The sequence below is a fragment of the Gossypium hirsutum genome, chromosome A12 (assembly GCF_007990345.1).
Source record: "Gossypium hirsutum isolate 1008001.06 chromosome A12, Gossypium_hirsutum_v2.1, whole genome shotgun sequence".
Taxonomy (NCBI): domain Eukaryota; kingdom Viridiplantae; phylum Streptophyta; class Magnoliopsida; order Malvales; family Malvaceae; genus Gossypium; species Gossypium hirsutum.
The window spans coordinates 85,322,807-85,335,471 of NC_053435.1; the positions used below are offsets into that span (position 1 = coordinate 85,322,807).

Genomic DNA, 12,665 nt, shown 5'->3' on the forward strand with positions numbered 1-12,665 from the left:
CATTTGCCCACGTGAGCTGGCCCGATTCAAGGAACTGTTGGAGAAGCCTGTCAGATTAAAGTTTGGTTGGCCCAATCGGACTGGCCCGTTGCTTGAAGAGATTGAAGGTTCATCTATAAATATGGAAACATGATCTTAAAAGATATGATTTTATAATCTTAGAGATCTTAGATATGATATGGAATCTTATAAGATATTATATTATAATCTTAGAGATCTTAGATATGATATGATATTATATTATAATCTTAGAGATCTTAGATATGATATGAAATCTTATAAGATATTATTTTATATTCTTAGAAATCTTAGATATGATACGTAATCTTAGAAGATATGATTTTATATTCTTAGAGATTTGATTTGTAGATACCCTATAATCATAGCCATTGATGTACTTGATTTGTACCGTTGGATTTGGAGAGGCTCAACTATAAATAGAGGCCTCTCCCCTCATTTGTAGGGGACTCCATTCATTGTTTTATTATTTTTTGTGAATAAGAGAATAGAGAGCATTTACTCAAACACTTTGCGAACGTCTCTTTCTGTTGTTCTTTTAAGCTTCTTTTGGCATAAGTTTGCTTCCGCTGTACGAGTTGGTACCTTGGAGGAGTTCTTAAGGAACCCTCATTCGAGTAAAGGCTGACTTGGGCGAGTTTGGACGAGTAAATCGCCTAAGGCCGCACGGATTGCGAGACGAAAGGTCTAGCCCCGTGACAAGTGGTACCAGAGCTGTTGGTTCGAAGGCACTGTTGGGATGTCGAAAGAAGAATTCGAACAAAGATGGGCGAGAAAGTCTTTGAGGGAGATGTTGTCGGCAGTAGAGGTACGCGTGGGTAAACTTGAGGGTCCATGGAGGACGTTAAAGAGTCTGACAATGCTCGTGGGGAAAGCATTAAAGACATGAAGGAACAGTTTAGGGACTTTGTGACCACGTGTCTAACTTCCCAAAGGGATAACGTGCAAGAGTTGCTAGATTCCCAAAGGAAGAAGCTGACAGAGAGGAACAATACTCTCGAAGCCATGGTGAAGGCTTTGAAGGAAGAAACAATGGCCACAACGCTAGCTTTAAACACAAGAATAAAGGAGCTCGAGGGAGAGCTGGCCTTGTGTCGAGCAGCAGTGGGGGAAGGAGTGTCAAGTGCAGCACTCAGTAGCGAGTATGTCCCGAAGCTGAAAGACTTTGTGGGGACAAGGTCTGCATGTGATGTGGATAATTTCTTGTGGAGGATGGAAAACTACTTCCGTGCCAAAGGTATCGTGGATGATGCGGGTAAGGTACAAACTACTTCATTATTTCTTACTGATATTGCGCTTTTATGGTGGCGAGGTAGGACCACAGATAAAAGGCAAGGTGAGATTGGATCATGAGAGAAATTCCAATGTGAGTTGAAGGGACAGTTTTACCCGGAGTTTGCCGAGGAAGAAGCTCGGGCAAAGTTACAAGGGATAACGCAACGGGGCACAGTGGGGGAGTATGTTCGTGAGTTCAAGGAACTCATGCTCCAAGTTTCGGATGTGACCGAGAGAGAAGTAATGCTTGCTTTTCTAGAGGGATTGAAGCCGTGGGTCAGACAGGAGGTGGAACAAAGAGGTGTCCAAAAGCTGTCGGAAGCCATGAAGGTAGCGGTATCTATGGTTAAGCTTGGTCTAGGGAAAGACAAGCTTGGATCTTCCAAGTCCGAGGGAAGGGGCGTATGTGAAGGGAATCACAAGGAAGATACGAATGAGTATGGCAATGGCAACGGCAACAATGGCGGTAATAGGAAACCACAAGTTGGGAAGAAGAAACCCAAGAGGAAAAGGGACAAGCTGAAATGCTTTCTCTGCGATGATCCACACATGTTAAAGAAGTGTCCGATAAAATCCACGCTTAGGAAGAAGCCGGTGAGTAAGGCCTCGGGACTTGGCTCGAGCGCAAGGGGTGTCGAAGCCAAGGAGGCCGAAAGCGAGAAGAAGCCAGTCGAGTGCTTCTTATGTCATGGTCCGCATAAGTTGTGGAAGTGTCCGAGGAAGTCTGTTATCGATGGGAATGATCGAGCAGATACGGAGCCCAGGAAGCTTGGTTCGAGCAAGAGAAAAGTCGAAGCCAAGAGGGCAAAGAGGAGTTTGTCTGTCATCGAAGGGAACGATGGATCAGACAAGGAGCCCAAGAAGCTTGGTTTGAGCAAGGGTAAAGCCGAAGCCAAGAGGGCTAAAAGGAGCAAAAAGAAGCGAGTAAAGTGCTTCTTGTGCCGTGGTCCGCATGAGTTGCGGAACTGTCCAAAGCAAGCCGTAGTCAAAGGAAAGGCAACGTCCGAGCATAGTGAGTCGTCGGAGAGGCTTTCGCCTAGGGGAGAGGTGAGTTTGTCATCAAACTTAGAGGAAGAAGTTGCGATGAAAACAGTGAAGCTGGGACCAATGAGGCTCGAATCGAGTGAAGCGTCGGAGTTGGCCGAGTCATCGACAAGGCTTCCACCTATGAGAGAGGTGGGTGGTGCATCAGACTTCAAGGAAAAAGAAGTGATGCATGTGGGACAGTTGACCCGAGTAAATGCAAAGGTACATTCGAAACACTCTGATAGTGTTTTGCATTCTAACTTGTGTACTTGGCGAGAACGTAGGGGCCCTTACGAAGTCCTTGAACAAGGAGGCTGAGAGACTGTGGGTAAAGCGAAGCCAAGTGTTGTGAATCATGAGGATTTTGTTCGAGGGAAGCTAAAATGTGGGCAAGGGAGTGACATAACTCCTTGTCGTCGAGATGTACAAACGAGTAGGACGGCTCGAGTTAAGAAACGACGGAAGCCGAGGCAAAAGTCCCGAAGGAAGGGAAGAGCTAAGGCAATGAGTGGGATCCAAGACGAATCAAGTCAGTGCCATTCAGGAGTCGCAACGAGGACGTTGCGAGAATGGGTGGGGAAGAATGTCACGGGCCAGAGTTCAAAGCCCGTGACCATCGAGCCAAATGCATCCGATGGAGGTCTATTACTCAGATGGGGATCATTTGGCCCACGTGAGCTGGCCCGATTCAAGGAACTGTTGGAGAAGCCTGTCAGATTAAAGTTTGGTTGGCCCAATCGGACTGGCCCGTTGCTTGAAGAGATTGAAGGTCCATTTACAAATATGGAAATATGATCTTAAAAGATATGATTTTATAATCTTAGAGATCTTAGATATGATATGGAATCTTATAAGATATTATATTATAATCTTAGAGATCTTAGATATGATATGATATTATATTATAATCTTAGAGATCTTAGATATGATATGAAATCTTATAAGATATTATTTTATATTCTTAGAGATCTTAGATATGATATGTAATCTTAGAAGATATGATTTTATATTCTTAGAGATTTGATTTGTAGATACCCTTTAATCATAGCCATTGATGTACTTGATTTGTACCGTTGGATTTGGAGAGGCTCAACTATAAATAGAGGCCTTTCCCCTCATTTGTAGGGGACCCCATTCATTGTTTCATTATTCTTTGTGAATAAGAGAATAGAGAGCATTTACTCAAACACTTTGCGAGCGTCTCTTTCTGTTGTTCTTTTAAGCTTCTTTTGGCATAAGTTTGCTTCCGCTGTACGAGTTGGTACCTTGGAGGAGTTCTTAAGGAACCCTCATTCGAGTAAAGGCTGACTTGGGCGAGTTTGGACGAGTAAATCGCCTATGGCCGCACGGATTGCGAGATGAAAGGTCTAGCCCCGTGACACTAGAACACGTACAAAATGGTGATCCAGCTTTGAAATCAGCTAACACCTGCATAACATTTTCATAATATTAGTTTCGTGGATCAAATTTATTCATCCAATTTTATTAAATTAAACATTAAAAATTAATAAAAAAATTTAAAAAAGTCAATTTAATTAGTCCATACCAATTTTTAGGTCAATAAATCTAATGTCCTTTTCCGGACTAGTACCCTCGTCAATTCTTAATCCAATTGATTTAACCAACTAATTCAGTCCAATTCAAACAACTATGATTCTACCTATTAATCAGAAATTTTAAATGTGCCATAATCTATTTGTTTATAAAGCTTCTAACTGAGTTGGTATCAAGAATTAATTGGACACCAAATTAATTAGGTAATGATTAAAATACAATTATTTTACAGAATATATTATACTATTTAATTTTTTTTTGTCTTTTATATATTTTATATAAAAAATATAGGCACATATATAATTTTTGACATCTCTACTTTACCATTTCAATTAAAATTTTATTTTCTTATAAATATATTTTTATATAATTTTATTTTCCACCCACGTCATCACTCATAAGTATGCCATAATCTAATTTATATAAATAGATTTGAACTACTTAAAGCGATTTAAAATTTTAGATTAACAAAGTTATCCTATTTAAATATATTATTTATTATTTTAATAAAAATAATAAATAAAAATTATTTAAAAATAGATTTCACATTGTATTAATTTACGTTAAAATTAATAAAATTTAAATATACAATTTGTATTAATTTATTTAAATTTAAAATTCATTAAACTTTCACTTTTTAATTATGTATATTTATTAATTTATTTAAATTAATTAAACTAAGTATATAAAAATAAAGTTTATTACCTTAATAAAAAATGTTATACAAGATAATATTAAATAATTTACAATATATTAGTAAAATATTAGCTAAAAAAGAAGAAGATTGCATTAACAAATTAATAATATTATAATAACTAATGAATAACATGGTAATTAACAATTCATAATAAAGTAGTAAATTGTATTGAAAAAGAATAAAGTAATAAATTACGATAGATAAAATAATATATATACAAATTTTAACAATATTAAAGTATCAAAATTTCCTTAAACATTTAATAAATTTATATTCATGACATCAATTCAAGTTTAATATTTTTCAATAAAATTACACATTTTAAATATTACATAATAAGGAATTATAATGTTGGAAGCATATAAAATTTTCGAGAAATTTCTCAATATGTTTGTTTGCGTAAACATTTATATGAATTGAAATAATTTAAACATATATATGGTAAATTTGACACAGTGAATAGTAGTTGAAGGAAGATTATAAACTGATCCAACATATCTATATGTATTTCTGTAGAATGATCATTATCAAAGTTTGTTATAATTATTGTTGAAACTCTTGAGAGATCAAAATATATTTCTCCAAAATTCTTCACTAATGGAATTCAAAAGAATGATTATATAAATACTTAGCAAATATGTAGAAGTGATCATTTGAAAAGCTAATATTTAAAATTGAGTACGTAGAATTGTCATGAGGGGAGTAAATAAACAATGTATTTTTTTCTCTTAACCGATGTTTTATCCTATTGGGTTTTCTTGGTAAAGTTTTTAATGAGCAGCATGTTATGTGTATTATAGACATGTATACTTTTTTTTTCTTCACTAAATTTTTTTTTTCTCTCACAGGCTTTTATCTTAGTAAGGTTTTAACGAGACACATTATCTACCAATAGATATCTAAGGGAAAGTGTTATGATTATCTTATCATTAAGTGGATGTCCATCAATATTAAGATAAGTTTGATTTACTTTAGGACTCTAATATCAATATATTTATTTCATTTATACTTTTTATGTCTATAAATATAGATTTTATAGAAGCATTGTAGACATCTTTATTGATCAATAAAATATGTTCTCTTTTGTTCCCATATTTTTCTTTATTATTTACTTTTTTATTATTTCATAACAGTTGTAAAAACATTATTTTTGAAAATTTTAAAGCTATTACAAAATCTTTACCATTTACTTTGTCTTTTTTGAGTTTTGCTTTTTTCAAAGCATACAACCACACTTTACTTTTTTTTAATTTTATTTTAAATTATGCTGCATAATATTTTACATGTCATTTTACAATTAAATTAAATAATTTTAATAATAAAAAGACTTAATTGATATAATATTCATAATTTAGAGATATAATTAGAATATTTTAAAAAATAAGGACCAATTTAAAATAAATATCATAATTTGGAATGTTATGCAATTAACTCTTAAGTTATTAAATTCAACTTTTGGATTGATTATTTTTAGATTTTATTCTACTTATAATTTATGGGTAAAATGAGAGTCTCTCCCTTCCATTAAATTGGTCGCTTTTAGTGAGCAAAACTTTAATTTTTTATTATTTAATTGATTATGGATAAAATATTTAAAAAATGTCATAAACACTTTCGGTAGATATTTTTTTTTATAAAATTTAATTAATTAAAACATTTAAAATAATTGAGATTAAAATTTAAAAAATTGATCCAAAATAGTCAATTTTGATATTTTCATTAAGATGTAAGCAATAACAAATGGATACTTGTATATAATTACATACATAATATAATAGTTTTTTATAATTTTAAAATTTTAATATAAGAATTGATACTTTAATGCTTGGATTATTGATCAAACTGGTTAAACTATTAATTCTTGATTTGACTGATTCTATTACTGATCCAATAATAATTAAAATTTTATAAAAATAAAATTTAAAAGAAATTATAAAACCTAGTTTAATTGTCAATTTTTTTTATCTCAACTTCCAACTTTTTATCGATTTTGAATGACTTACTTTGAGATCGATTCAACCCACATACCTAAACTTGTATACTGACCAGTTTTCTATATAACCGGCCCGACCAATTAATTCCGACTGATACAAATAACACAGATAAGAATATATGAGAATTTACACAATTAACATATAAATGTAACAACCCGATTTAGACCCTAGTCGGAACGGTGATTTCGGGACCACGAATCCGAGTCAGAATTTTTTTTAAAAAAATATTTTCTGTGTTTATTTTGTGTGAATTTATGTCTGTGAAATTTTCGTAATTTAATTTGGATGTTTCAGTGTCTGATTAAATAAAAGAACTTAATCGCGTAAATTGAAATTTTAATGGTTTAGTGTGTAAGGGCTGAAATGTGTTTGACTTTGTAAATGGAGGGATTTATGTGGTAATTAGCCCATGATAACATGCAATGGACGGTAATGGCCTTAAAATAACATGATTTTATATTTTAAATCCAAGGTTAATTATGTAAACTAGTTAATAAGTTATATTATAATAAAACATAAAAAGAAAACATGCATGTGTTCATATTTATTTGACCGAAACTAGGAAAAGAAAAGAAAAAGAGAAAGCACATGATATTCGACCATTGTTGATCCAAATTCAAGGTTAGTTTGGTTTCGGTTTTTGATAATTTTTACGTTTTTGAGATCGTTGCTTCGAGTACTATCCGACCCATGCTTAAATTTTTTATTTTAATAAATATTTTGAGTTATGCCATTGATGAGAGCTTGTGATTTTTGTTGTTTGATGATGAAATATGAAAAATATGTTTTAGATTAACATGTTTTGTATTGGAGTTTTTGATGATTTTGAGTAATTAGGACTAAATTGTAAAAATGATAAATTGAGGGACAAAAATGTGAAATAAATGAAATATATGGACTAGTATGAATATAAGGAAGATTCGGCCTAGCTATGTTATTGTGAGATTTTGCATATTTCGTGTTTTATGCAATAGGGACTAAATTGTGAAAAATGTAAAATATCAAGGGTAAAAGTATAATTTTCCCATTTGTGTGTTTTTGGATGAATTTGATTGAATATTTGATTGAATAAGTTTAATTTATATTAATTTAGATCAAGAAAAGAGAAAATCAGATTTGGATTGGGGGAAGACCAAAATAGTCGAATAATCGATTAATATTATTCGTTGATATTTGAGGTAAGTCTTTAAGCAATTAAATATCGTTAATTTTGAATGTAACTTAGTTTAATATGATGATTTGAAATTCATAGATTATAGTAGAGTTAGCCGAATATGATTAAGCATGGAAATAATGTATTTGAGTTTTATTTGACTGAGTTATAACATTTGAAAGTTCATATAAACTATATGGAATATCTAGAATTTTTTATATATGAATTGTTTATGAGACAGCTTTATAATAGTGATATTCGGGTTTTGAGCCTAGCAAGCATTGTGCTGGTGAATTTAATCGGGCTTTATGCCTAGCAGGCTTATTGCTGGTGTATAAAATCAGACTTTGAGTCTAGCAGGCCTTGAGTCTAGCAGGCCTTGCGCCGGTGTGTGATACAGGCTTAGGCCTAGCAGGCTTTATGCCGGTGAATTATTATAAGTTTATGCCTAAAAGACTTTATGCTGATGTGGTAATTGAATACGTTAAACAAGCTAAAACGATTAGGTATGAGATAGTTAGTTACCTATTTGAAAATAGGGTGAAATGGTTTCTTAATATGTGATGAAAAATGATACATGAAGTTTTTGTAGTATATGTGTTAATATGATAAATATATTTGCCCTTATAGTTGTATATGATGTAATGTTAAAGTTTGAGTGATGAAAATATGTCTATAAATATATATATGTATATTCGATTATATAAGACAATATGGTTTCGAAATTTGGAAATATATATTGATGATGTTTACATGTATATTTGGCCAAAGAGAAATTGCTCTATGAAAGAATATGTTATATATGTATGAAATTAAAAGCTTGAAATTAAATGTGATTATAAATGCATAAGTTGATTTTATTTAACTGAAATGATTAGTATTTGAGATGTTATTATGCATTAATTGTTTAATTTGCTTAAGGCTTATTAAGCTAAGTTAGCTTACTTTGTGTGTATATATTTGTCTTTGTTTTATAAATTTTGGAGATCGTTACATGCTCGGGGATTGTCAGTAAAGTCAATCACACTATCGTTTATTCTCGGTACTTTTGAAAGTTTTGAATTCAAACTTATGGCATGTATAGGCTATATTATCCTTTGGACATATTTGATTTTGATACGTATATATATGTTAAAAAGCCATGCGAAAATGGCTTATTTAAATGCTTGAATTTAGTTTTGGTATAATGATAGTTTGAGTCCATTTTGGTCATTATGTTATGTGCCATGAATGATTAGAATTTGTGATATGTGTTTGTGTATTAAGATTTGGTTGATAAATTCGGACGTGGTAAGAATGAATTGGTTATGATGTATATTTGGTTTTGGTTTGAGCTTATATTGAGAGTATATCCAAGATGTATGATGTTGTGAAGATTGTTAAGTGTTTCGGTCATATTGTATAAAATGAGATTGGATTAATGATTAAAGGATATGTGTGCTTTGGTATTTGATCATGATATGATGGTTGAGCTCTTATATGTCTTTATATGTATATATATATGCGTATATATTATGGTGGACATGTATATGTGTATAACTATATAGTTTTGTTAGTTATTTGTAAGTTTACGAATATGTACAAATGAGTTGTGTTAGCCAAAATGATAAGGTAATGAAATGGGTTATATATATATATAACCGAATGCATGTTCTTAATTTGTGTTATTATGCAAAACATGTGAATTTCATGTAGATTAATGCAATAATGCCGCATAAATGAATGAAAAGGTTATTAATGAAATTTGTTTCAATTGATGTATAATTTGTACATGCACATGACTTATATAAAAATAGGTCTGTTATTTAATTTAACGAAGTTGTTGATTTGTTATATGTTCTGTATATGTATAATTTGTTTTGATAAATGTTAGGTTATGCTTTTAATTATGCTATGTTGTAATATGATCGGTAATGCCTTATAACCCTAATCCAGCTATGGATACGGATTAGGGGCTTTGCAATAAAGATAGATGATATATTACTATACCTTACATTTCTCTTTGAATTGCAATGAAAGGAAATTCAAACACCATTTGAAAAGTTGTAGAAATAATAAAAGCCATGTAGAAATAAGAAATCAAAGAGAATCCTTTACATTTACATCTAAAAAACATATTCCATTGAGGAATCCCCAAGTAGCTTTTTGAGTTAGTTTTTAATAAGCAATGTGCCATATGTTCATGGCAATGATATTTAAATTAGATCGATTCGATCAATCAAATCTATTAAATTAAAAATTTATAAAATATCGATTTAAATAATAATATTAAATCGATTGAATTACAAACTAATATAAATAATTAAAATATATTTTTTTATGTTTTAATGGAATTCATAAATCCTCGATTGATTGATTGATTTAAATATTGATTCGATTCTTGGTTGGTGTTACACGGAATTTCTTATTCACTCGTGGAAACAATGAAAGATATATGTAGGACCCTCCTGGGGAGAACCCACTTTTGGGCCGCACTCATAGTTCGCGAATCACTAGCTATGCACCCTATGGGACAGTATCCGCATTGAGTATTACATGCTTTTATGCCAGCCTCTCTTGTGATCCTCTCCAAAAATCTTGGATAGGTTTGATTAGAATTGTGAGTTACGTTAGATTTGGAATGAGTTAATTCGAGTTTTAAGATTTTTAAATTATTTTTGGTTTAATTGATTTCAAATAGTTTTGAAGTGTTTCAAATTCAAGTACATTTAATTTTTGACTTATGTCAATTCAAGTCAGTTCAATTGTAAATTATTTTAAAATTAAATCATTTTGTGATTGAATTATTTTAGATTCTGATTTTTTTGATTTGGGGAAGTTTCAAGCTTGAATTGGATGGATTGAGATTGCTGCCTCTTTATTATCAAATCAAAGGTAAAACTAAAAGATTATGTTTTTTTGAGGGTTATTAAAAACTTTTAAAAAATTAAAATATAATTTTATTGTATAACTTTATAGTTTTTAGAGATTTTAAATAACAATTTCCTATTTTTAAAAACCAAATGCCTATGCCTATTTTTGAGGTAGCTTTTAGATGAAATCAAATTGGATTGACTAAGTTAATTTTTGGTCAAAATTTTCCGTATCTATCCTGAAGCTAATTGTGCTGCCGATTACATGGCCAAACTTGAAGCTGCACATGCTAATTTTTAAAATTCCAACAATCGAGTATCTTATTGTTGTGTAAAAAAAAACAATGAAAGCACTAATACTGAAAATTTTCCATTAGTAACAAGTTTTATTGACATTCTTTTTCTCACTGAAACCAAGAATATTACAATAAGGCATGAAGCCCAATAGGAATAGATACAATCCCATTCTCCTCTGAAATTATGAATATATCTAACCTCCAAACATGAAGAAAGAAGGATGATTGCATTTTATTTGTTGGTCCATGGATTTTTTTTTTACCGCATTTCGATCAAAGGGTTGAAAAGAGATAGTGCATCAAGCTGTTCACAAAGGCTAACTTGATCTTCTTCCTCAGGAATCCAAGATCAGGGAACTTAGAGGAGCCGTCGACTCCAACTACCGTCCATGTACGATCCATACTAGATCTGACCAATCGCCAATCCTACCTTTTCTATGTACTTGGCAACCCATCTTTGTCTTAGTAGAGTCTTTCAATAGCATGTTTTGATACTCTTCCTTATATTTAGAAAAAGTGAGCTACCGGTGTAAATTGACCTTTTAATTAAAAATTTCATCCAATTCTATTATTAAAAATTGGTCTCTATACGTCAGCATAAGATATACATGGCACACCAAGTGTTATTATATGGTTGTAATACCCAATTTTAGCCCGGGCCCAAATACCCAATTACAGCCCATACACACATAAAAACAAAAATAAATAATAAACCCCAAAAAATAAAACCAATTACATTAAACAAGCCCAATAAAATAGGCCCCTAACCCAAATCAAAGTAAGCCCGATAGGCCCATCTCCTTAATAGTTTTCAGGAAACCCTAGGGCAAGGGTCCCTTGCGCCACTGCTGCCTTCGTGATAGCTTCCACGCACGTAACACCAGCACCTCCACGTACGACCGCCATGTGCCCCGCTCCACGTTCGCACCCATGCCCCACGTTGCCCTTCTCCACCTGCGATTTGAACAAAAAAATAGCAAGAAACCATTTTTATTTGGCTATAAAGCTTCAAATTTTGATGGTAAAGGGTTTTTTTTTCCTTTTTTTTAGAGAGATTGTATACAAAATACATACAAAGATCAATAGAAAGCAATCAAAAATATACTTCAAAGGTGATTTTTTGCTATTTACTATGTCTTTTTGTTTTCATTTGGGTTTACAATACCAATACAAAATATAAGGGAGAAAGGGAGTAGCTCACCGGAGTCGCACCGTGCTCGCACCATCTGCGGGCCTTCGCTGGTCGCGAACGGAGGGCCTAGGCACTAGCCTTTTGGCTGGAGAGTAAGGGAGTGTGAAGGAGATGAGTAAACATACAAGGCATTTAGGGTTTTCTTTTTTTTTTTATAAAAACAAAAGTTAAAAGGTTTTTTAAAGCAAAATATTAAAACAGGTTTTAATTCAAGAAATAAAATGAAACAGCATTTGGGGGGGAAGAAAGTTTGTCCTCGTGTTTTGGCTATGAATGGGGGATTTGCTCATTTAGTCCCCCACTTTCGCGCCAATGTTTAATTCGACCTTATTTATACGTTCTTTGTTTTTTTTTTTAAAATCTTTTCCTGTAATTTAGGCCGCGTTTTAACGTTTCATTTTGGAATATTGGTTCATTTGCATTTTCAATCCTCGGTCGTCTGCACGTGCTTAATTTTAGTCCTTGATTCTGTTTTAACAATTTGATTTATTTATAATTTATTCTTCTAACTTTGTTTTTATTCCAATTGAGTTTTTTTAGTTTATATTTTTGTATACTTTTTTTATATATATTATTATTTTTAGCATACTATTTTATTAACCCTATAT

General features: G+C 32.1%; 1 long non-coding RNA gene across 1 annotated transcript; it reads right to left on the bottom strand.

Moving 5' to 3' along the window:
* Positions 1–11,405: 11,405 nt before the first annotated feature.
* On the bottom strand, positions 11,406–12,363 carry LOC107925549 (uncharacterized). The gene is made up of 2 exons (XR_001692024.2): positions 12,067–12,363; positions 11,406–11,819 (listed from the first exon to the last, which is right to left on the bottom strand). It is a non-coding gene; the product is annotated as an uncharacterized lncRNA (long non-coding RNA).
* Between the last annotated feature and the right edge of the window lie 302 nt (positions 12,364–12,665).